This window comes from Medicago sativa, chromosome 2 (genome assembly GCF_051527215.1).
Source record: "Medicago sativa cultivar Bolivia chromosome 2, Bolivia_mono, whole genome shotgun sequence".
In the NCBI taxonomy this organism is placed as follows: Eukaryota; Viridiplantae; Streptophyta; class Magnoliopsida; order Fabales; family Fabaceae; genus Medicago; species Medicago sativa.
Window position 1 is genome coordinate 29,319,658 of NC_140750.1, and position 10,467 is coordinate 29,330,124.

The 10,467-nt window shown below is 37.5% G+C and overlaps 1 long non-coding RNA gene across 1 annotated transcript; it reads right to left on the minus strand.

The window, feature by feature from the left end:
- Window positions 1-387: 387 nt before the first annotated feature.
- On the minus strand, window positions 388-8,931 carry LOC146946061 (uncharacterized). Its single transcript, XR_015026599.1, has 3 exons — window positions 8,606-8,931; window positions 2,482-6,822; window positions 388-698 (listed from the first exon to the last, which is right to left on the minus strand). It is a non-coding gene; the product is annotated as an uncharacterized LOC146946061 (long non-coding RNA).
- Between the last annotated feature and the right edge of the window lie 1,536 nt (window positions 8,932-10,467).

Below are 10,467 nucleotides of genomic sequence, written 5' to 3' on the forward strand. Positions count from 1 at the left end.
TATAGTTTTCTCTCAAATCAATTCAACCTACGTTTACTTGGGTTCTAATTGTGCCAACAGAAGAAGGTTTGAAGATGAGAGCATGTGTGATCAAGCAACTGAAAAGAATGTCATAATCAACGAAGTTGTAAGCGAAAAATAAGTGAAAAAGAAACTAATTTGTTTCATTAAATTAGAGAAAAGAGCTTAAAAATGTTTGTTTATATGTTTCATGTTATTTTTTACATGCACTTAATTAGTTTTTGTATTTTTTTTAATATCCTTGAGAGGCATTGGTTGGAGTTCTAGTAATCAACAATTAACAATTACTCTCTCTTTCATTTTCTTTTTTTAATTTATGCTTTGAGCTTACCATGAATGTGATTTATGGAAAGTGTACTTTGCTCATTTTTATTTAAATAATACTTGAGTGATCCATTGAGTTCCTGATACATGTTTTGTAACACCCATACCAGACGTATCTAGAAAGTCTGGCACGTGCGTTAATATTAGTACTGGATACATTAAAATATACAAGAATTAAAAAGCTTCGAATGAATAATATTTACATCAAGTTCCGTTCGTATAAATAATAATACAATACAACTCATCCATACGTAAAAATACATCCTTGAAGTCCATAACATCCTGCAGCTTCACGAACGAACCCTTGAAGTAATATCCATCCGGCTCCGAACATGCATAAACATCCTGCTTATCTGAAACAAATAAGGATTGGGATGAGACATAATGTCTCAGTGAGTTCCCCTAAATCCTAGGCTATAGGCAACCTCAAGGGGAAACCTACGGTCACCACGTGTCTACATTACAACCTGACGGTTGATTATACGTGTGTGGGGACATGCATACTTAGACGGTAGTGCATACTAGGGCCGTCATAGTCATATCTCACTTGTTATAGGCTTCTCACCTATACATGTCATGGCGGTTGAGGGAACCTAAACCGCATTACCAAGTGTATGCTTTACGTCACAAGGCCTAAACATAAATATCATAGCATAGTCATGACATGATTCTAATCCGGACGATTAGGGAAACCTAGGGTCGTCACGGCCATAGCTTTCTATACTTGTTCTATACATAACTTGAACTTATCTTATATCATCTCATGCCCTTATGCCTAACATATCGTACATGAATGCATTCTTAAACATAATCATAGCCATAGCTTGCATAAACGTATCTAAGTTCATTTATGTTAGCGTTGAACAAACATTATTATCTTGGTTCATTTTACGGATTGTCCCGGGTGGAGTAACCCCGAAATCAATCCCATACATGACCGATGTACGTACATCGGACTCCCTCGGTGTCGTGCGGGTCCCTTGCGGCTTAAACCGTTCCCCTTAGGTCGAGAACCTCCCGTATCCCCCTGGCGTGGATAACAAGAGACACGAGCACCTACGTCTTGTTACTCGGTGACATGCGGGTCCCTTACGGCTTGAATCGTTCTCATAATGAGAACCCCTTGTATCCCCCTGATGTGGATATCAAGAGACATGTCACCTACACTTATTAATCATAGTCTTGTCGTGCATAAGTTAAACATAATCATACATACATGTTTACCTCGGAACCTTGATCGATCCGATTATTGGTAACCTATACTTGTTCATAAACATACCTAATCATGGTGAAGAGACTAACTAGTCAAACCACGGCTTACATACTTGCTAATTCATACTTGACCATATGCGAAGAACATACACTTCGCGTCCTATCATTCTAGGGAATCATATCCTATACTTGTCTTACTTATCATTCATGCTATCATTCTAATTCTCAACACTATGTCGAGGCTCTACATTCATTCCCTTTCTTAGCTTATTACTACCCCATCATACTTAAACTCTCTTGAGCCACCCTCGTGTTACATGCTAAGATTGCCACGATTATGGATGCAAGGATCAATTGACGATGCGTGCAAATTTTCAATACTTTCTAAAGACCGAAAATGCCATAAACCCAAGTTACGAGCCGTTTACAAATTTCATGATTTAATAAAGCCAAACTTGTTCCAGTAGAAAGATAAGTAAAAACAGTGAAAGAACACTTCGAAACGATCGCTACGGACCCCCACGCGACTGCCCCCAAGCACCCGAGCGCAGAACAACGCGAACGTTGTCCTGTCTGGGGCGCCTGGCGCCAGAGGGAGGGCGCCTAGCGCTGGCTCCCTGACTTGTGGGCGCCTAGCGCCCTTGGTCAGGCGCAGCGCTGCGAATTCTGCGTTTTCGCGTGTTCCGGCCGCGGGTTTTCGCCATTTTCGACCCAAAACTCGTCCAATTCGACCCTGTAATGCACCAAATCCATCCAACAACATACATAGACTTATTTAAACATATCTCATGGCAATTTTAACATATAAATCACAAGAATTGATCAAGAGAACATTAGGGTTCTAAACCTCACATAAACATAATTCAATCCTTTCTAACATGAATTTACACAACCAAAGGTAGGTAAACTATCTATGGAACTCACCTAAACATGTTTCTTGCATAACTTCAAGCTTCAAGCATCAAACCCTAGCTCCTTCAATCTTGTTCTTGTGGTGAAAAGAGTGAAGTCTATGTGAACCAAGCTTCCACATTCTTATGATATCATGAGTGAAGATTACTTAACTTGGAACAAGCTTGGATCAAACTTTTGGAAGGAGTAGAGAAGAGAGGGAGTGGCGATGGATTAGGGAGAAGGAAGAACCAATCCTTTCTTCAAACTTAGAGAGAGGAAGAAAGTTGGAAAATGAGATATTTTGGTATCTTACCAAATAAATATCCTTCCCCATGCAATTACCAATATACCCTTGTCTTGAGCGTGTTAAATTCGACCCTGATACTTATCTCGTGTTAAGCTGACATGTCATAAAATATTTCCATTAACTTACTTTCTATGAATTTAATTCATCTGACACGGTCAACGGGTAATATACCGATGCTGACAGGCGGGATATTACATTCTACCCCCCCTTAAAAAAATTTCGTCCTCGAAATTTAAAGATCGACTACCAATCATCATAATGAATCCTTACCGTCTTAGCTCTAAGTCATACATATTCTTATCATACATTCTCAAGAAGTTCGTCGTATCATATCCTCATCATATTTCTTAACCCACATGTAACTGAACATAGCCTTCTTGATCTTAATATCACTCAAACTTAGAGTTATCTTAGTATATCATGATTTGGAACTTACCTTGCTACACACAGACGTATTGTCTCAGACTCGTATCTTACCCGCTTAACATGAACCATTCATAAAGAGATCTTATCATAAACATGAACACTCATGATTTGCCTTTTAACTGGGATCCTACCGGAAACCAGGTTTGCCCTGCAGTGCTTACTTGCAACATTAAAACATCTTTTCATACATTCATAATCTTATCGGGTAAACATATATTTCATACTTCAGTTTGCTTATTGTACCTTGAGACTCATGCCTCTTACTTTTATGAATCATATAAACATTTCCACATATCTCTTATCTCTTTTCAGAGCCTTAGGAAATCTTTCGATTTCATTGCAATCTCATTGCATCTTATTGCACCCAAACTCATGGGTATCTCATATAGCTTAACATAAAGGAGTGAAATCAAATTGTTACTTTATCTGACAATCTAATAACCAACGTTGTGGTTAACATGTTCTTGAAACTTTCTAGCAATTTTACTTGCACATACATCATACATTCTTAACACATTTCCTTGTATCCCGTAGGATATTGGCTCCATACGGACATTGTTGTTCCATAACATGTGCATACTTTCAAGTGTCGCCTCTTGTTAAATGATAACGATACGTGTTCTAAATTCTTTCTTGAAGAAATTTTTTCTTAAACTTTGGTATTCGGTTTCTTGGAACGAATATATACATGACTAAAAATATTATCATTTCCAAAACTGAATTTGTAATAGCACCACAGAACCACCGGACGAGTTTCTATATTTTGAAAAAGATTTAACAACTCGCCCCAAACTTGTCCATAACAAGTTGATCCTGAAGTTTGTACGTCTTAAGTGAGTTTACTTACGACGTATCTTATCAGTTTCGAAAATGTGTAATTTCCATGAGTTTTAAATAAAAACATCGTTCCCAAGTTCCATAATACCAATCTTACTTTAAAAGTTATAAATCATGCTTTAACATATCTTAACAAGTATCGTTTTCACTCAACAAGTATTGCCTCAGAAAGTATGATTCTCATTGCACAAAGCTCGAGAGTCACATCTCCTTACATGACAACATGCTTAAACTTCGAAGGTAGATTCTTACATTCTTAACTGACATACATAGTTCAGACACGTATTACTGCATAACATAAACCATAGACGATCCTTGACCCACTTGACGTAACCTGTTCCTCTTCTTTATAAACATATAACTTGATTCACCATATCATCTCATTCGGTTATCGCTTGAGCATTAATACCTTTTCCTGCAACCGGTCTTCTTTCTTGATGCTATGATCATTATATGAATCACAAGAGGAAACCTTCTGAACCTTACATACTTTCCATTATCATCTTACTTAGGTGTTGGCATATACTTAAAACTTTTACCTTAGCCAATGCTATCTACATAAACATCCATACTTACTTACCACATCGAAAATTCTTCTCAAAGATTCTTTCATACTAAAATCCCATGTTTCGTGTTTAACGATTAGCTTCCAGGGCGCTACTCTGATTCCCACCTGTTGGCTTAAACCATTACCCTAATCCGTTAGAGCAATTGAGACTTCAATTCATGCTTATTACTTGAATACTTACTTCTTGAGATCTTCCATGTTGCAACCAACATCACAATTTTTATACTTGTCTTGTAAATTCAAAACTCATGATGGTTTATCTTATGCTCATAATACTTGACTCAGGGGTAAACCTTACTTTCTTGCTGGTTGCACTTACCATACATGTCATATCTAAACTTATTTTTGAGTAAACTCAATTTCCATTAACAACCCATCTAGCACTTGAACATAACTTTCTTGAACATCTAATCTTTGTACCTTCGCATTCTCGCGGACTATATTTTGCTTAATCATACCAATGCTTGCTCATTAATTTTTCCTTTTAAAGAAAACTTCGTAAACTAGCGCACAGATCATTGACGTTGATAATTTTCTACTTTATAAATATATTGAGTTTTGGCCCCGGCTGTTACTATAAAATCATAGAACGAGTTGATAACACATACGTGTCATCAATTCTAGATTCTAATGAGTCTAGCTCGCTCTACGAGTGTCGTAGCAAACCGGTTCCTAGAAAAATCTCGTGAATTTCCAAAATGTCAACTTCAATCACCCATACGCATAAACTTAATGATCCAACATCATATCAAGCCCTAGCATGTTCGTTAAGCAAAACATAAGTTCGAGAGTTACGCCATAATTCCACATAATCCGAAAACTTTGTGATGTCTTATAACTTGCACCAATTAAATTTCTTGCTTCTTACCTCATGCATACGTATTCACTTTATCCAGTCATATGCCGGAACTTTGTACTATTGATCTTGGCTCTTGACACATTAACCTCCAAAGCTACCTTAAACCGGATTGATTTCCGTTAATACTTGTCCATGCATTTTCTTCCTCAGAAATCATAGGATGTGATGTGCATTCAATACTTGATGTTATAGAGAGTGCTGGTTATATAAAAGATTGTGAAAACAACCCCCAATAGCTACTACTGACCCTAGAGTCGAAATAACAGTTTTCGAAGAAAAACTGAAAAAAATTCGATCCAGGTTCGCTATTGGCGTATTTTCTTCAACTCAGCTTTCCAAAAGGAAAATCGTATTTTACATAAAAATTTTATTTCCTCAAGTATCCCAATGCATATCATTCCTTCCAAACATCTTAAAACAATTCTATAACATTTGCATGGCAAGCATTAACATCATTCGGTTCCATTCAAGGCACATTAGAAACTGATATCTTGTCATCACGTTTTCCTAACATAAAATTTCCACATAAACCTTAACTTCATCTGCTAAGAACGGCTTACTTCATTACGTTGCTACTTATGCAACTTCCAAACATACATATAGTTAACTTCATTCATATAATGCTATTCCTGAGAGCCTGCTGACTCCGCCAACATACACCGACCTCTTACTACCTTGTAGCCTTGTTCGGACATTCTAGAATATCTTAAACCCGTTCCAACAACAACTCTTACCAAAACTTTCGGTCATGGTTAGATACACATATCCAACTTCTTCACTTACGGGTACATGGAGTATCGTTATCATCTTACCTGACATTGTCGGAATGTTTCTTCTTAACATGCTTTACATTCCCAGAGGATTCACACTTCTACTTGATTAGTTCACCGGCCACCTTTTGGCACGATCAAACTACTTCATCATATACTTCATTCCTCCTGGGTCCTATTCAGCTCTCAGGCATCCATTCTAATCACTGAATGTTAAATTGAGTTGATCAGGCTCAACTAACATCAACAACTAGAACATTTACCCGGAACCCAATGGTCCCACTACCTTCGTTGTAATTTAATGACCCAAGGCACGGTCTGAATCGACCTGCTCTGATACCAATTGTAACACCCATACCAGACGTATCTAGAAAGTCTGGCACGTGCGTTAATATTAGTACTGGATACATTAAAATATACAAGAATTAAAAAGCTTCGAATGAATAATATTTACATCAAGTTCCGTTCGTATAAATAATAATACAATACAACTCATCCATACGTAAAAATACATCCTTGAAGTCCATAACATCCTGCAGCTTCACGAACGAACCCTTGAAGTAATATCCATCCGGCTCCGAACATGCATAAACATCCTGCTTATCTGAAACAAATAAGGATTGGGATGAGACATAATGTCTCAGTGAGTTCCCCTAAATCCTAGGCTATAGGCAACCTCAAGGGGAAACCTACGGTCACCACGTGTCTACATTACAACCTGACGGTTGATTATACGTGTGTGGGGACATGCATACTTAGACGGTAGTGCATACTAGGGCCGTCATAGTCATATCTCACTTGTTATAGGCTTCTCACCTATACATGTCATGGCGGTTGAGGGAACCTAAACCGCATTACCAAGTGTATGCTTTACGTCACAAGGCCTAAACATAAATATCATAGCATAGTCATGACATGATTCTAATCCGGACGATTAGGGAAACCTAGGGTCGTCACGGCCATAGCTTTCTATACTTGTTCTATACATAACTTGAACTTATCTTATATCATCTCATGCCCTTATGCCTAACATATCGTACATGAATGCATTCTTAAACATAATCATAGCCATAGCTTGCATAAACGTATCTAAGTTCATTTATGTTAGCGTTGAACAAACATTATTATCTTGGTTCATTTTACGGATTGTCCCGGGTGGAGTAACCCCGAAATCAATCCCATACATGACCGATGTACGTACATCGGACTCCCTCGGTGTCGTGCGGGTCCCTTGCGGCTTAAACCGTTCCCCTTAGGTCGAGAACCTCCCGTATCCCCCTGGCGTGGATAACAAGAGACACGAGCACCTACGTCTTGTTACTCGGTGACATGCGGGTCCCTTACGGCTTGAATCGTTCTCATAATGAGAACCCCTTGTATCCCCCTGATGTGGATATCAAGAGACATGTCACCTACACTTATTAATCATAGTCTTGTCGTGCATAAGTTAAACATAATCATACATACATGTTTACCTCGGAACCTTGATCGATCCGATTATTGGTAACCTATACTTGTTCATAAACATACCTAATCATGGTGAAGAGACTAACTAGTCAAACCACGGCTTACATACTTGCTAATTCATACTTGACCATATGCGAAGAACATACACTTCGCGTCCTATCATTCTAGGGAATCATATCCTATACTTGTCTTACTTATCATTCATGCTATCATTCTAATTCTCAACACTATGTCGAGGCTCTACATTCATTCCCTTTCTTAGCTTATTACTACCCCATCATACTTAAACTCTCTTGAGCCACCCTCGTGTTACATGCTAAGATTGCCACGATTATGGATGCAAGGATCAATTGACGATGCGTGCAAATTTTCAATACTTTCTAAAGACCGAAAATGCCATAAACCCAAGTTACGAGCCGTTTACAAATTTCATGATTTAATAAAGCCAAACTTGTTCCAGTAGAAAGATAAGTAAAAACAGTGAAAGAACACTTCGAAACGATCGCTACGGACCCCCACGCGACTGCCCCCAAGCACCCGAGCGCAGAACAACGCGAACGTTGTCCTGTCTGGGGCGCCTGGCGCCAGAGGGAGGGCGCCTAGCGCTGGCTCCCTGACTTGTGGGCGCCTAGCGCCCTTGGTCAGGCGCAGCGCTGCGAATTCTGCGTTTTCGCGTGTTCCGGCCGCGGGTTTTCGCCATTTTCGACCCAAAACTCGTCCAATTCGACCCTGTAATGCACCAAATCCATCCAACAACATACATAGACTTATTTAAACATATCTCATGGCAATTTTAACATATAAATCACAAGAATTGATCAAGAGAACATTAGGGTTCTAAACCTCACATAAACATAATTCAATCCTTTCTAACATGAATTTACACAACCAAAGGTAGGTAAACTATCTATGGAACTCACCTAAACATGTTTCTTGCATAACTTCAAGCTTCAAGCATCAAACCCTAGCTCCTTCAATCTTGTTCTTGTGGTGAAAAGAGTGAAGTCTATGTGAACCAAGCTTCCACATTCTTATGATATCATGAGTGAAGATTACTTAACTTGGAACAAGCTTGGATCAAACTTTTGGAAGGAGTAGAGAAGAGAGGGAGTGGCGATGGATTAGGGAGAAGGAAGAACCAATCCTTTCTTCAAACTTAGAGAGAGGAAGAAAGTTGGAAAATGAGATATTTTGGTATCTTACCAAATAAATATCCTTCCCCATGCAATTACCAATATACCCTTGTCTTGAGCGTGTTAAATTCGACCCTGATACTTATCTCGTGTTAAGCTGACATGTCATAAAATATTTCCATTAACTTACTTTCTATGAATTTAATTCATCTGACACGGTCAACGGGTAATATACCGATGCTGACAGGCGGGATATTACATGTTTTTACAAGAAATCACATATTATATCATATCTTTTGAGATTGTGCTTCTCTAAATCAATCATGCATGTTGTTATGTTTTGTCTGATAGTTTTCTTATTATATACCAACACATGTTGTGCTTCTCTCGTATCTCTTTCTCTCTTTATCGCTCAGGTGTTAACAACTGTTATATGGACTTGATTTTGTAGTTATTTGCTTCGTGTATTTCCCTTGTTAAAAATTAAGTTGATCTTCAGACGAAGACATGTTTGCTTTTGTGAGAGAGCGGTCGTTAGTTAAACTGGGTGTTGTCTATTTCTATAAAAACTAGTTTTTGTTTCATTATTTTTGTCTGCTGTTGTCTCGGCCAAACTATTAAATAACAATCGTGGTCGCGTATATTTTTGTCTGTTGTTGTCTCGGCCAAACTATTAAATAACAATCGCAGCCGCGTATAGAATTTTGTGATTTCACTTGGTATGAATTATGTGTTACGGATTGTGGTCGTCGTGGTGTGAATTTCTGACAACATAACACAAAAAACTTCAATAAGAGAATTAGTCATTATACACTTTGTTCATGTTTTTGGCATCCAAGGCCCTCTTTAAAACAATTCTCTTTGGGATTTACGGAAAAAAGTTAATAGGAATAAACATAATAAAGAAATAAGGGTTACACAAACAAGGGCAATTATATTTTGGACAAGAGCTACACAAACCAGCGTTAATTGGAGAAATGAAATATGGGTGAAGTATGTGCAAGATAATAATAGGAGATACATAATCCTTCAACAAAACAAAAAAATAACAGATATAAAATCAGGGTATTTTTGGGTAAGTAATTAACCAAAACAAGAATGAATATATAAATTATTTCTAAACTTAAAATGTGGGTCATTTGATATTTCATGTGAGCAGTTAATTAATTGATGTGATTTGTTAGATTAAAGTTATATTAATGATTAGGATTTGGTTTCAAATTTAATTTGACACATTAGTATCATTTGATCTTACCTCATATATATATGTGTGTGTGTGTGTGTGTGTGTAAACTACTGTAATGATGTTTGGAAAAAATTGTTACTAGTCACTATTTGTTTTAGGTTTACAGACACTATTTCTTTGTTTATGGGAAACAATTAAATTAATGTCACAATTCAATGTTGCTAAAGGTCCTAAAACTAGTAGTGTGGTATATGTTCATGCATTGTAAACTTAAATATGAATGAGTCATTGAGAATCAACTTCAATGTTTTCAATGAATGATTAAAAAAAATGAGGAAATTAATGAATGTGTAGTGGGTTTGCTAATAAAGATCAAAATTCGGATAAGAGTGGGGGTGAAAAATTGGCACGAGATGACAAAAAAATTGAGATAAAAGTGGGAGAAAAAAAAAATAGAATAAGT